Genomic DNA, 16,792 nt, shown 5'->3' on the forward strand with positions numbered 1-16,792 from the left:
CAAATCTTAGATCGCTTACATTCCTTTCAAAATGATTAATGACAACTTATAATTTCTTATCACATGGTATAGCAGTCAACTTATGTAACTGATTTCTATTTTTAAATAAACTTTTCTTTGTCTGGAAGGATCCAATTCTTTTTGGGGGAGGTAAATAAGTACCATAGGTCACACACACAATCAGTTCAGGTCTCAGGTTCTAACGCATGTGCAGTGAGGGCTTACCTTCATTAATGCTACTGTCTAGGAGATGACTCTATCAACCACTAGGTTGCCCAAGCTAGCAATACTGATACCCAAGGTATCGCATTTGATTCCCTTTTTCAACCTCACTACTCCTATAAAAGAGGCATCCAATCCTGATTATTTCGTCTATGAATGTCTCTAGAATTTTCCTGCTTCTTTGTAACCCTGCTGCCATAACATTTGTCCTGAGCGCCCTCCCTTTTACCTGGACCATTGCCACATTTCCCTCTTCTGGTACCATCTCCAAATTTTGATTTCTCAAAGCACAAATCTTACTCTGTTCCTTCTCTTAAACATCTTTGAAGTCTTCTCATCACCCTTTGGATGACGTTCTGAGCACGTAATGTGACTTTCCAAGTCTTCCACCCTCTGTATTTGAGATATAACTGACATATAACATTATGCCATAGACTCTGAGTCTGGAGTTCTCTCTTGTCCAGCAAGAGAGCGGATGCAGGATTGAAACGCAAGAGAGGCTAATGTCCCGGAGGAGACAAGAGCCCCAAGTAAGGGTCCTTGCTCTGTTTTTATTAGGATCAGAAGGCTTACAAGGGTGATGGGCGTGCCCAAAGAGACAACGAAACTGTGAACATTAACTCACGTGTGTGAGGGAAAGGGAGTTTGGAAGATACGCAGTGTTAGGGGTTTGGGTCAGTACAAAACAAAGTCCTGGCACCGGGCAGATGGTTGTTTACAGCAGGCATGAGGCTCCACTCTGGGTCTGTTTATCTTAGCTAGCCTAGGTGATAAGACAGACAGAGCATGCTACCTCAGGGTCAACAAGGCACCTTTCTTTGGCTAATTAGCTCTGCTCAGGGCAACTCCCCCCTGCTGCAGTGTATAGCCCTGTTTACCTGTTTACCTATCCTGGTCCTTCCCTCCTGTGAAAGCAGCTTTCTGCTATTATATTAAGTTGGGATGTGCTTCTACCCATAATACCTCATCTTGATTACCTAATCTTGGGTGCCTTCATCCTGAGGCTTCCTATTCCTATATGCCTTGTTAACCCATGGGTACAAGCTCAGGGAATTCCTCAGTTTGCTCCCCACAACATTATATTAGTTGCAGATGAGCGACATAATGATTTGATAATTGTATATATTGTCAAATGATCACCACGCTAAGTCTTGTTGACATCCATCAGCACGGTGTGCTACTCACTTTTTTCTTGGGATGAGAACTACGAACTATTCTCTAAGCAACTCTCAAGTATGTAATACAGTATTGTTAACTATGGTCACCCTGCTGGACGGTACATCTCCAGGACCTGGTTATTTTATAACAGGCCTAATACTTTTTACGCCTCACGTGCACTGACCTTCTTTCACTGCCTGTCCCAAGGCAAGCTTCCTTGCTTCTAGGCCTCTCTGTATACTATTCTTTCTGCCTAGAACACTCATCTGCTCTCTGCCTCCTCTTTAGGCAATTCTTGTGTATCTCTTGGGACTGAGGTGTAATATCCTTTCTGCAGAGAGGACTTCGCTGACCCTTTGCTTGGAGTGGGGGGGTCTGCTGCTCTAGGTTTCCAGAGTTTTCTGTGCTTGCTCCATAACAACCATCCCCTTGACTGTTGGTATATGTTTCTCTCACTGAACAGTAATCTTCCTGAGGGCAGGGGCTGACTGTCTTGCTTACTATTCAGTCTCTAGAACTGAACCCACTGCCCAACACTCAGTAGGTGTTCAATTAATGTTTCTTGAAATTTGGGACTTCACTAAGATTTCCATATATATTAACACAGTATCTGTGGTCCAGGACTGGGCTTTGGGTGGTCCAAAGCTTAGCCCTGTCCAAAACTTAGGGAGTACCAAAGAAGCTCAGTAATTGAGATAAATAATGTTTGTGATGGTTCATTTTATGTGTTAACTTGACTGGGCCACAGATTCTCAGATACCTAGTGTTATTTCTAGGTGCTTCTATGAGGGTGTGTCTGGAAGAGATTAACCCTGAACTGGTAGACTGAGTGAAGCAGGTTTTATATATTACATATAATCGTATATGTACACTTATATATATTATATATATTCTATTTATTTCTCTCCCCTAAATGCTAATCCACTATTTTAACACAAAACACATCAGAAGCAATATAAAAATATCCACGAAGACCAAAATATCAGTATTTTAATAAAGTCAGAATCAATAACAGGTCCATGCTGAGCCTCACTGGAGGGTGAGGCAAAAGGGAAAAATAGTCTTGGGGCGCCTGTCACTTGAGTGTCTGATTTTGGCTCAGGTCATGATCGCATGGTCAAGAGTTCAAGCCCCACATCAGGCTCATTATGGATCCTCTCCCCCTATCCCACCTGCACTTTCTCTCTCTCTCTCTCTCAAAAATAAATAAACATTTTAAAAAAGGAAAAAAGAGTCTTAATGATCCTGTCTTTACTTAAAAATTTGATATTTGCTCATGAGGGATATTTTTGCATTAGGTTGGCTCATTAACCTAATGCATGAAAATATTATTTCTCTAGAGTGTGGAGTGTTCCAGAGAGCCCCAATATTTTACCACTGAGGCATGTCTCCCTTGCCTCACCCTAGTCGGGCCCTGCTGGGGTCCCTTGAACCTCTCTTCCTCTCTCACAGATCACAGGAGCTGCAGGGCCGAAGGCTCTGTTCCGCTGCCTTCCAGGGTCCCCCCGGGGAGTGGGGTTTGCACGCACCTGCTCCTGAGTCAGTATTCACGGAGACGCCCGCTCTCGCTTTAATATATGACCGCAGCCACGCTAGAATCTAAAGCTGGATGATCCCAGAAAGCGGCACTTGCTCGCTGCTTCCACCTAAATCCCCCAGGATGCCAGGAACATAAGACAAATGTTCCCAGCAGCCGACCGTACCGGACGGTTGGATAGCACCAGAGCACAGAACACTGAAACCCGAATCATGGCTGGCATTGATCTGAAGGCCCCTGGGCCTTCCCTGCCCCAGGGAATTTGGCTCTGGCTGCCCTTCTCTGCAAGGCCTGCCTCCAGCTCCTTGCTCTAGAGCCCACTCCCCGTTTCTGCCCTCGGCTGCCACCCAGGACCCTGCCCTCCTCTCTCCTGTGGTCCCACCAGGAAGTTTCCATCCCCCAGCATTGGCACTTCATCATGCAGAATCCCTGGAGCACCCATGTGCTAATTCCTCTCTTCGTGACTTGCCAAAGGTGCCCTGATTTCTAAACCCGAGAGGCTCAGAGGCTCCTTACGATGTGTTTTTCAACCCAAGCTCCATTTCCCACTAAGATCAATGGGCAAATGCTCCCCATCTATTAGAGTGCAGAGCTTAGCCATCATTCTTTTCTACTGAGTGTCTTCTCTTTCCATGCCCGTCTTGTACTTACTAACGGTTTACCGCTTGTGAGACACCATACGAACACATTTTTTTACACATTTGCTGTTCTTACAACTGTGTAAAATAGACATTATTATCTCCCTGTTATCGACTAGAGACTAGGGGCTCACAACATTGTGGTAATTTGTTCAAGTTCATAGAAATAGTAAGCTGATGAAAGAATTCGCGTTCTGTTCTTATTTCCAAATCCGGGCACTTGCCGCTGGATTAAGCAGCCTCGTTTAATGTAGCCCTGTATTGCTTTCTTTCCTTCCTTCCTTCCTTCCTTCCTTCCTTCCTTCCTTCCTTCCTTCCCCCTCTCCCTTCTGGTTCTTCATTGCTCCCTTCCTGAAATATTTACTGTAAGTCTGGTACTGTTCTAAGTGCTGGGAATACATCATGAAGCTTACATTTGAGTTGGAACTGTGTGTGGAGACAGACGATAAACAAATAAGCAACTTTGAACATACGTGTTTAGTATGTCAGATGAATGCTGATCCCTACCCTCTATGTCTTCCTGCAAAAAAGACAGGCGATATGATGGCAGGGGGGGGGGAATAGAAGATGTAGGGGGGGCAGGAGAGGCTTACTACTTTATATAGGGTATACTATATATAGGGTATACCCATATGTATAGGGTATATATATGTCCTTGTATATAGGACAAGACCCACCCCTTCACTATTTACAACTATTTACAACTATTTAAAGTTCCCTCTGTCAGCTTTTCTTCCAGATGAGCCTTTACTAAGGTGAAAAATAATTTGTCATTTATATTATCCTTCTCTCCACAAGTTCCAAGTGCCTTTAATGAACGTGCAGCTATCTTACATTATCTGCTGTCAACTTCTTCCCAAATATTACCCACACAAGCTGTGCACAAGACGGAGTTTACTGCTTACTGTAATAAGGGGGGACACCACCGCCACAGTTTTTACGGGGTCTCAGAGGAGAAAGGCAAGTTGGATTTCGTGAAGAGTTTGAGACTTTGTCTAAGGTGGGGCTTTCAAAGCAGAGGCTTGGTCAGGATTCGATAAGGATCATGATCTAATACTTGAGGATTTAGAGGAAATGACAAAGCAAGAAATTTGAGGCAAGACGTTTGAGGAGGGAAGGGAAGTGTAAACCCACTGTCGACGCTTTGTAGGGAGGGCTTTGTGGATCTTTGGGGAATCTCCTGTACTGATCAATCGAGTTATTCCCAGGGAAGAGTGTCCTAGAATTGTAATGTCATGCTATAAAGCTGTAAAGAAAAAGGGATGATAAGGTCATGTTAACATAGACACTCTGACCAGATAAGTGCATTGAATATATAAAAATCAGGGTTTCAGAACTTCATGTGGGTTCCCACAAATCATAATGTGGGTAAATTGGTTAGGTTTTGAAAAACGTTGGCTTTGAAAGCAGCATGAAGTGTCATGATGAGCAGTGACTGTCAGTATCACATTTGTGGTCTATTTTCTGTTGTGAGATTTCAGAGATGTTTTGACATCCATTCGTTCTGGCATCTAACCCCAGAGTGTAAAATAAGACGAGAGTTTTGCTTCTGACCCACCTTAAATCTGTACTGGTAGCTTATATGAAATATATAGTTCTGTTTGGCTGCGGTCCAAGTAGGGGGGATTCTAGCCCACGCCGTTTTCCTTCGCAACTGTGTGACTTGGCACTTGATCACTACATCTTTCTACCCGCTTTTTCCCCCTTTTAGAGCCTGGGCCCCAATTTTATACGCTGCCTCGTGTAGATACACTTCTTTTATGATAGTTGGAGTGGGTAGAATGGGGATGAGGAGACAGGATGGAAAGGGCTTGTTTGGCAAGTTCCCCGAAATACTTTTAAAATGCTCTGGTCAATTTGGAGAAGTGGATCGTAATTCACATTTGGTAGACTGGGTCATTCATCCTCCTTGATGCGTTTTGGCTACAGCATACCTGTCAGGCCGAGGAAGCTATAAATCTTTCTATATTTTAACATTCACATTTAATTAATACTAATGGGCACGGCTGTCTCTAGGGGTAGATGATGTGATAGAATGAAGTCTGAGACGCCAGTACCTTTATTAAGGTAGCGTGTGACAGTATTATTTCGGGATCAATCCAGTTCAGTTGCCAACAGTAGTATCTTCTGATGATATTTTCCCTGTTTTGCTCTTTAGAATGGCCCTTCTGAGGTTTGTGTTTGGGATCTTCTAATGCTTATTTTAAAAGACCAGACATCCCTACTTTTTCTCTAGAAAAGGTAGGAGAAAAAACTCAGACCCATCAAAATTCACATGCAAGACTTTAGAACTTTTACTCTCGCTCCTGACACCCATCAGTTTAATTACAGTCCTGGGATTTCTTTGGGGCACGGGGCTAAGACAATGCCCAGAGGCTGTGATTTCCAATGGTCTTTGGGCTTCAGTAAAGTCACATTGACTCAGCAGCACCAAATACACTGGCATTCGTAGTCCTTTGACTATGACACGTCAGAATGACGACCTCCCTAAAGTCGCTAGGGCAAGTCTCCGGTTAGATAATGAACGACCCATGCAAATTTCAGAAAAGAAAAACTGAGGATACCCAGCACACTCATTTCAGTTGTGTTGCATTTGCAGTGTGTTTCTAGGATATACTGATCAGTAATGGGAAAGAAAGCTTTATTTGATCCCTCTTCTTACCTGAATCCTATTCACCATTCCAATCAGTTAAGGGGTGCCTCAGGAGGGGATTTTCTGGGGAAATTCCTATTGTTTCCCTACTCTGGTCCTGCCTTTCCCCAGAGATGACCTCACTGATGGTTTGAGTAATTTGTAGCTGCCTACAGAGTGGACCGCCTATAGGGTGGTCTAGCAAGGTCCTGTTTGTCTTAATTTGTCCTGATTTTTTATTCCTCTCCAGCCTCTCGCAAAGGCATCTTTTTTTCTTCCTTGCAGGTCCAAAAGTTTTATTATTTATTATTAATATGCCAGTATCTCCATAAGGCCATTAAAAAATTCCTGTATCTGATTTGGCTTCCCGTAGGGATGGCAAACTAGGATAGGTTGCTGGCTTCCTCTCGTCAAATCAACCTTAGAGAAACTAGAAGTGAGAGGAAAGCGTGGATTTGAGAAATTAACAAAAAAGGCAGGAACCTCCTCGGGAGAGTGACAGTATGGTGAACTGTGTTTGTGTGGGGGGCAAATGAAGGGCAGATTGGAGGGAAGAGGAGTAGTTTGAGAACAGTGCAGGTGCAGTGAGACAATAGGATGTAGACAAGTGTCTATGTTCGGTCCTTGCTTCTTCCTTACAAGGTCTTGAGTCAATAGTTGATGGACCCTTCATTACAGAAATCAACCGTTATGGCCCACATCTCTGATGCCAGGGCCCTTGGGCTAATATTAAGGCAGAACAGAAGACTTAAAGGAGTGACGAGTTTATAAAAATAAACGAGGTATGACCAGCCACACTCTGGCAATGTGTTCACTTTTGTGTCTCTAAACCCCTAGGGCTAGTAGATTGCAACAGAGGGGAACTATCTAGTCATAATACCTACTCTTTTCAGGAGTTTAGAGATGAATCTCTGACCAGAACAGGTGCCTCATAAAATGCCGGGTGTGTCATAGCTGTTAAAAAGCAAACCAGATGAGGAGCCTGGGTGGCTCAGCCGGTTAAGTGTCTGACTTTGGCTCAGGTCATGATCTCGCGGTTCGTGAGCTTGAGCCCCGAGTCAGGCTAGGTGCTGACAGCTCAGAGCTTGGAACCTGCTTCAGATTCTGTGTCTCTCCCTCTCTCTCTACCCCTCCCCCACTCACACTCTGTCTCTTTCTCTCGCTCCAAAAATAAATAAATGTTAAAAAATATTTTATTAAAAAAAAAAAGCAAACAACAAAACCCACATACCAGGATGCGATACTAAATGTTAAGAACTTCAAGGAGAAAGAGACAATTATGAAAATTTCTAGAGATAGACAGACTATGACCTACAGAGAAGCAAAAATCAAACTTTCAAAACAGCACTGGATACAAGAAAACAGTGGCTTGGTATTTTTACAGAATTGAAAAGAGATGAACTTTGTGCTAAGACTTAAATCCAGCCATATCAGCATTTATACATAGGGTATAAATAAAAGTTTAAGTGTTTATTCCAAGTGTGTTGTTTGTATAACAGTTCAGGACCGACAGGGCAATGTCATGGTTTGGGGGGCCCAGGCTCCCTCTATCATGTAGGTGTGACATCCCTAGGGGGCTGGTGGCTACTCTAGCTATCACATTATATGTGTATTTCAGCCACCAGGAATGAGGAAGGGAGAGCCATGCCATTTCCTTTTAAATGTAACTTTAATTCTAATTTTATTTAATTTTTTTTTAATTTTTTTTCAACGTTTTTATTTATTTTTGGGACAGAGAGAGACAGAGCATGAACGGGGGAGGGGCAGAGAGAGAGGGAGACACAGAATCAGAAACAGGCTCCAGGCTCTGAGCCATCAGCCCAGAGCCCAACGCGGGGCTCGAACTCACGGAGCGCGAGATCGTGACCTGGCTGAAGTCGGACGCTTAACCGACTGCGCCACCCAGGCGCCCCTAATTTTATTTAATTTTTAACATTTGTTTATCTTGAGACAGAGACAGCACAAGTAGGGGAGGGGCATAGAGAGAGAGGGCGAGAGAGAATCTCAAGCAGGCTCTGCATTGTCAGTGCAGAGCCCGATATGGGCTCAGTCTCATGAACCATGAGGTTATGACCTGAGCTGAAACCAAGAGTCCGATGCTTAACCAACAGAGCTACCCAGGCACCCCTATTTTTATTTTTTAAAATGCTTATTTTTTTTGAGAGAGAGAGACAGCACGATCAGGGGAGAGATAGAGAGAGGGAGAGAGAGAATCCCAAGCAGGCTCCACGCTGTCAGTGAGTAGCCCAACTCAGAGCTTGATCCCACGAACTTCGAGATCATGACCTGAACTGAAATCAAAAGTCGAATGCTTAACCAATTGAGCTACCCAGGCGCCCTTCCATTTCTTTTTGTAAAGTTACAACCAAAAGATGAATATACCACGTCTACTCACATCCCATCGATCAGAACTTGGCCACGAGGTCATATGTAGCTGCAAGAGAGGTTGGGGAAGGTAGTCTTGATTCTGGTCGGTTGTGAGTCCAGCCAAAAATTCAGAGGTTCTGTAACATAATGGGAAAATTTTTGCCACCATTGTATATTCCACACTAAAAAAAAAATCCCTTTTAGGTAGGGGAAAGGTAAGAGTGTCTATGAGCACTAATACTGGCTATGATAATTCTAGTGAATGCTGGAAGAAAAGGAAAGAAATTACATACAATGTTTGGTCAAGAAAGAGGTGGAACTGTCATTATTGCAGATGATATAATTTACCCAGAAAAAAACCCCACAGAATTAATATACAAGCTACTAGAACAATTAAGGGAGTTTAGGAAGATTGCTAGATATACAAAATCTAGACTAGACTTACTAGTCTAGACTTAATCTAGACTTACCAAAATCAATGATTTAAAAAAAAATAATTGTATTGGGGAACCTGGATGGCTCAGTTGGTTGAGCATCCGACTTTGGCTCAGGTCATGATCTTGAAGTTCTTAAGTTCTAGCCCTACATCAGGGCTGGCTGCTATCAGCACAGAGCCCACTTTGGATCCTCTGTCCCCCTCTCTCTGCCCCTCCCCTGCTTGTGCTCTCTCTCAAGAATAAATGAAACATTAAAAAAATAATTGTGTGCATTGTCAAGAAAATATGAGATATGATTCATAATTCCAATAGCATTTAAAAGCATTTAGGAATTAACAAAGAATACAAACACTTTTGGAGAAAAATCTTATGCTAAATAAAGGATGCAAAAGTGAATTCAAATAATTAATTTTCATTGTCTTTGGATGAATGTTAATATAAAGATGTCAAATTTTCCTGATTTAATCCATATTTTCAAGGGAAATTTCAAAATCCTGGTTGGATGTGCCATAAAATGTATGCGAAAGAATAAACATCCAAGAATGGCTAAATCAGTCTTTAGAAAAATGAAAAGAGAGGGTTCTTGTCCTCCAAGATACGTATTAAGATATACTACAAAGCCACATTAATGTAAAAACAATGACACTAGCGTAAGAACAAATATACATTGGAATAGAATGGACAATTCAGTGACTTAATATATGATAAAGATGGCACTCAAATTAATGGGGAAGCTGCATGCTAATAGATGATGCTGGGAAAATGGGCTCCCCATGTAAGAAAAATGAACATAATATCCTATATCATCTGCAAAGGTGGACTCCAGATGAATTCAAGACTTGAGTGTGGAAAATGTGCATTAAAATTTCATAGAAGACAATGTCAGAGAGAAACTTCTCATATGGGGGTCAAAGGGATTTCCTACACCTTCACAAGCACATACCATAAAGCAAAACCAAGGATTCCATTCAATAAAAGATTCCATGGACAAGGTTAGAAGTGACAAATATGGGACATTATCTGACAGTGCCTAAAACTGACAAAGGACTGAAACCTACCACATAAGGAATGGGGACTGTCTGCAGAGTAACCAGAAGAAAGTAGGAAACCTAACATTAAAAAATGGGCTAAGAATATGAATTGCCAACTTACAGAAGGGAAAACCCCAAAGGTTAACAAGCCCCGAAGAGTTACCCAAATACGTTATTCGTTAGAAATGCAATTTAAAATTACAATGAAATGTCTCCTCACACACGTTAGCCTGGCAGAATGAGGGGGATGCAGAGTTACCACATGAGGGTATGAGGTACCCTCAGATTGGGGTAGCCATCCCAAAGGGTATCCTGGCAGAAAATGATCAAAGTAAGTATGTGCATATCGTAGATTCTGGGAGTTCTCTTCTTTGGAATTTCTCAAAGGAATTCGTGCCCGGGTCCACAGTGGAACCTGGGTGTTCATCATAGCACTGTTTGTGGGAACTGGAGGCCATCTGGTTGTCCACACTGAGGAAGAACATAGATGTAAAATTCTAAGTGGAACATTAGATAGAATACAAGCAGTAGCCAGAAGCAATGCGCTGACCACACATACAACAACGTGGATGTCTTAAAGACGCGGTGCTGAGTAACGAAGGTGGCCCAGTACCATTTCTGTGAGGCTTTAAGAGATGCCCACAAATCCAAACTATACATTTTGTAAGAATAAACACAGATAAGAGAATCTTTGTCAAAGATACTAAAAAGCCTAGGGGAGAGGGTTGGGACGGATGGGAGTGGGAGAGAGAAACCAAGGGAATCAGATGTTGAGAGGAGGGAGGGGCCCAACCCAGACCACTGTGGAAGTCATTCTTTTGGTTCTCTCAGGAAGACATTGGAATGGATGGGTCCACCAAGGGATCCCGCCCCGAGGAAGCATAGAGCATGGAACATTCGAGCGAGGACAGGTGGAAGATGATGTGTGGCCATTGACTGGAAGCAGGTGGGTGAGCGAAGGGACCACCTGGGGGGGATCTGCTACCGATAAGGACCTCAAAGGGGAGAGAAGGGGGCGCCGGGGAGAGTGTGGTTTTCGGAGTGCCGCCAGATCTTCCATGGGAAAGTGTATCATCTTTAGATTAAAAAAAACAAACTCAAGGTCAGATCCGAACCTCACGGGGGCGCTTTTTGCTCATTAAAAGCAACGATCTATCATGTGAGAAGAAGCCTAAAGTCGAGTGGATAGTGGGAACGCAAGGTCACTACCCTGGGGACTGTCTGGCTCCATAATTAATTGGCTGCACCTCTCCTAATTTCCCCAGGTGTGATCTGTCTCCATGAGAGGCCAACCTTTAGAGCCTCCCAATGCATCAAGGACAGCGGGGCAAAAAGGAAGCTGAAGGGAAACAAAGAGTCATCCAAATTTTGAAATCATCTGTAATACTAGCAAATGGCACAACACGGGCATAAGGCTACGTCTGTTTCTTCAGATTCCTCAGAAATGCTTTCAAAAAATATTCACTATCTTTTCTCTTAAAAAGCTTCCTAAAGCCTAGAATATTGTGTTTTTTAGAAAGCTCTAATTTCTTTCTTTCTAAAGCCGTGTTTTTGTTTCTGGTTTTGCCATTGAGAGCGATTTCAAATTCAAAGTCACTTACAAACAAAGGGAATAAAACACCATAACAAAAAATATTTGGAAGGTGGCTGTAATAATGGCTCTATAAGATAGGGTTTTATATGGAGATTTTAAAAATACAAAAATCTGTATTATTCCACTTATTGTGAATAAAGATGGGGTAGATCTATTACCTCAAGTTCAGAAAAAGAAATCTTTTAAGTGAAAGTTGCAAGGGAACACTTGGTATTTGAGGTGGATTTTGAGAAGTGGGTGGATTTCAGGTGCAGAAAAGGTCACTCAAGGCAGAGGGAACAAGGTGAACAGATCGGGAATGATGACCATGAAGACACGTGTGGGAAATGGTGAGAATGTCCATGTGTTAGACGAGATCAGTCATAACAAGAAATACCGATAAAACACATACTAAGTACTTGCCACCGTTCTAACTTCCTAGTGTACATTAATGCATTTCATCCTGACACAACCCCAAGAGGAAATTTTTCAGGTGAAGAAACTGAGGCATGGAGATAGGAAGGCTGAGATCACACCGATAGTAAGTAACAAACCCAGGATATTGAACCCTGCTGTCTTGGTGCTGATAATAACAGGGGAGAAGAGTTGAGGTGTCGATAACGGAATTTCATCTCAACGGAGAGGCGATTGAAGGACACTGAATATTAGATTTTGAAACAGCATTGTGGCAAGTTTAAGGAAAATTATTTCGGTAGTGGCATGTAGGATAGACCAGAGGACGATGAACTTGATGTCAAGGGAGCAGATCCGATGCTATAACAGGGGAAAGCGGTGACCTTGGGAGTGGATTGAAGGGGAGGGAAGGGGGTGGGGCAGAGATGAATTTGGGAAATCTAGCCTGAGTGGCATGGCAGTTTGATAGTATCCTTGCAGGGACTAGGGAGGCCATGAGGAAGACGCGGTCTGGGAGGAGGAACAGATAAAAGTTGTGGCCAATCAAAGTGGGGGTATTGGGCAGCCTTCCAGAAATAGGAGTTTTCCGTGTACCAGGGAGGACGCAGTTGGAGGGCAAATGTAGAAATCATCCAATTACGGAGCGATGGAGCCAACCCGTGCACGTGGACTTGTTCCCCGAGGAGCAGAGCAGAGAGGAAGGGACTGAGGATTGAAATTCAGGGAGAAAACGCCCACATTTTTTCAGTGGTTTTCATCCTTTCTTCCACCCCCCAAACCGGGGACACATAACATACTCATGGCATGAACAGAGCCTTCAACTGCTAATGGTATGATTCGCTTTGGTTTTAGGATAAGGGAGCATAACCAGAGCCATCGTGAAGGCAACGCTTGATGGTAAGAGAGCCTGCTAACCTCTCCGTCCTAAGGTGTGGGAGGTTGTGCATTCAAAGGCACGTCCGCTCCTTCTAACTGTGGCTCTTCGTCCGCAAGTTTGTATTTTATACTTTCCGGCTTTCCTGTTCCTGAAAGAACGCAGCTGGTGTTGGTGTCACCACTTCTAAAATAGAACTCGCCTCTTTTCCCCAGTAAACATGACATTTTAGTCTGGCCTGCCAGTGGTCTCAGAAGAAAGTCTTTTGCTCTGTTTGCTGCTGGAGTGACTTCCACAGATCTGTCATTTTCAAATTCAAGAAGCCGCTTATATTTCCTAAAAGCTCCAGGTAGTATGGAATTTATTTATATTTGTAAGACATCATGATGATGCATATTGCGCAAGTGATTTTTCCATTCCTTCCGTGAGTTTTCCGTTTATGCTGCAAACTCTTGCCAACACCTGCTCAAGGAATAGCGTCGTTCTGAATGCCAAGGTTAGAGGGTGGGCAAGGTAGGCAGCACCCTTGTCCTCAGGGAGCTTGGACTTACGAACAGAAAAACTCTTGAGTTTTGTATATTGCCTTAACTAAAAAAGACTAGTAAAAAGGAAATAGGAGGGGCACCTGGGTGGCTCCGCTGGTTAAGCATCCAATTTAGGCTCAGGTCATGATCTCAGTCTGTGAGATGGAGCCCCGCGTCGGGCTCTGTGCTGACAGCTCGGAGCCTGGAGCCTGCTTCAGATTCTGTGTCTCCCTCTCTTTCTGCCCCTCCCCCACTCATTCTCTCTCTGTCTCTCTCTCTCTCTCTCCCTCTCTCCCTCTCAAAAATAAACATTAACAATTTAAAAAAAGGAACTAGGGAAAAAATGGGAAATTTTAAATTTCTTAAATACCTAGAAATGCAAAACAATGGATGTATACAGTTAATTGGTTATTCCTGGGGGGGAAAGGTAGGAAAGAGTGACCAGTTACTTATGTGTGGGGCTCAAATTAAGTCATGTTATTCCAATACCTGTACTGAAACATTACAAATTCGGAGAATGTGCTTTGCTAAAAAATAGCTGATGAGAAAAAAAAGCCCGAGGAGTTTTCCTTCCTTCGGGTGTCTGTTGTGCCATGTTGTTTCACAGACGAGGAAACTTTCTTACCTGTGTTGGATGATATTCATCTGTTCAGTTCCGCTCCAACTTGGTGACCGATTCTATAAAAAGGTGTGTTCTTAAAATGGCAACTCATCCTTGGTTGGTAATTTTAGATTTTTTGCAATCTCTTGTATCACATTTTAATTCTCTAGATGTCCTTGCTTTTACTTAAACACCTAAACATCTCTGAGAGACGCTGGCCTATTCCTAGCTGGTTCTCTATCGCTGACAAATTCCTATAATTTATACCCACCTAAAACAAAATTCTGAGTAAAAGCCTTTTAATTTTTAAGGTATATTCACTCTAGAGTGAAAGCCCTAATGTTAGTGCTCACGTTATTGTACGTATTTACTACTTGTAAATGATATCATTTTTTGTATTTAGTAGTATTAACTGTTGTACGTATTTACTGTTGTACGTAGGTACTATTTTCTGGAACAGATTTAAAATAATTAGGGCACAGTCAGTCAGTCTAAAGTAGAATGTGACCAGTAACTTCAACAGCCTACAGCTGTTCTCAGGAAGGTGGATGGAGAAATATCTTCCAGCTCACCTGCACATGGGGTAATATTTTATGGCACCCACGGAGATGGTGGAGATTCCTGGGTCCTCAGCGGCTAATCACTTGCTTTGGGACTAGGGAAAAATCTGTTAGCTTCGCACTGGCTGGGCTTTCACAGCTGGAATAGAAAGGGTAATTAGGCTGTTGTTTGGATAAGGCAGGAAAGAAAATTCTGGCCCTGCTGGCCTTCCTCCAGCGATCCAGACAAGAAACATGCTATTGGCTCAGATGATTTGAATGACTCCTTCAAACTTTTATTTTCTGTGCGTGCTGGAAACCTAACTGAGGCAAAGTGATACACAGAAGAAAACTTAAAGAGAAAAAAAGGTGCCCATGGAATAAATACAGTGAAGATGATTGGCTGAGACAGGCTCAGCGTTGTTCGCGAAAGCCCCTCGAAGAAACCGTGAGGAAAAGGCCAAGTTGTCTTGGCTCTATAATTTTGGCTATAATACAAATCTGGTTACATGTATATTTTAGCTACATATCCACAAGATGTTCAATAACATTGAAAAGTCTTAATGGAGTAATGAGGTGATAAAACAACAGGTTACATCAAACATGTAAGGTCGTTATCAAAGTATCCTTTTTTTAACCTCGAGAATCAACCCATTAGAATCAGGTGCCTTTGAACACAGGTGGGAAATGGGACTCATTCGAATATGAAACACATAATTAAAGGAACATTTTCCAAGGGAAAATTAATTAAGATGGGTAAACATATGGCTATCTCCTAACTTAAAAGGGAAATTACCATTGACACATCATGTAGACTCTAAGAGAATAAGAATTCTGGTTTATAACATATGTGAGTTGGAACTGTGCAGGGATCCATGTGTTTGGCATGGAGCCAGGCTAAGCAATTCAATGAATTTAAGAGATTAAGAAAATGTTCTCTTAAGGAACAGTGACTCCAAGGTAAAATAGTAAGCAGGTGTCTCCTTACCAATTGTTCTTCTGGGGAAATGCCCTTTACATGTCTGTTTATAACAGAATGGAAAAGATAATAACAAAAAAAATAAGGGGTCTGAAATGGAGTACTGTATTCATCAAGGATTTGCTTAATTATCAAAATAGTTTTGGCTTAACTAGAAATTCCATTGCTGTTCAGGTGACTCTAATTTTTTAAAAATGCCTCCAAACCTTAGTTTTTCATCTCCTGCTTTAATAAGGTATGGAAGAATGATATTTAATTTCCGTACTATTCTCTAATCATGATAGTGCTATTTGTTAATCCCCGTGACTACCTTTGATTTTTTCCATACAGACATCCAGTTTTTCACGTTGGCTTTTGAACCAATTAAGTCTCCTGTGTGAGTGTTTGATTTTCCCGAATTGTGCTTTTCTGGGATGTCAGGATTGCTTTTTTAAAAAAATTGCTACTGATCCAAGAAACCTGTTTTACCCATGGAAAGAAATGGTGAAATGATCTTTCTTTGGGATTTGAATAATTCACAGGATCTTTTTAGAAAAAAAAAGTAAATTTTTATATATTTTATGGTAAATAAAACATGTATTTAGAAGAACCACATGAATGCTTGATAGGTACCTGGGCCTCTGGTACTTTGGAATACCTTTACACAGCATGAGTTATATATTTAGATCCACAATATATTTTATGTGTTTGCTTCTAATGAATATCCAACGCAGACTGGTAAGTCACAGTGGCTTCTGCCTATTACTACTTATTCTGGGTTAATAATAGATTGTTCATTTCGAAAGACGCTTGCTTTTGGCCCTGTGTTCCATTTTTTCCATTCATGGAGTGGAAAAATGAACAGGTGGGTGAATATGCTATCGATTTAGAGACACGGTTGGTGAAATGGCTCATGGGAGCCAAGGGTGCAGAATCACGGCCAGACCTTAGCAGGTGATGGTCAGTGAGTTAGAGGACCTGTCACAGACAGTGGTTTCCCGATGGGTAGAAATGAGGGTTATTCTACAAGTACCAAAACATTTCCCCCAGTTTTCAGAATTATTAGCTCAGATTGGACCACCTTCACCTTGTATATCCATGTTCAGAATTGGAAAGTGTCCAAGTTGCTTTTTCAATATTTAATGTTTATTTCCCCCCTATTAAAAATTGAACTGTTATAGATTGAGGTATGATCTAAGAACCTTCAAACTTCATAAGTTTTCTCGAAGATGGCTTAGTGAGACATCAGTCTCAATAGGATATGGGTTCAAGTCGTCTGATGCCCAT

Source organism: Herpailurus yagouaroundi, unplaced genomic scaffold (genome assembly GCF_014898765.1).
Source record: "Herpailurus yagouaroundi ecotype Mexico unplaced genomic scaffold, PumYag 203, whole genome shotgun sequence".
NCBI lineage: Eukaryota > Metazoa > Chordata > Mammalia > Carnivora > Felidae > Herpailurus > Herpailurus yagouaroundi.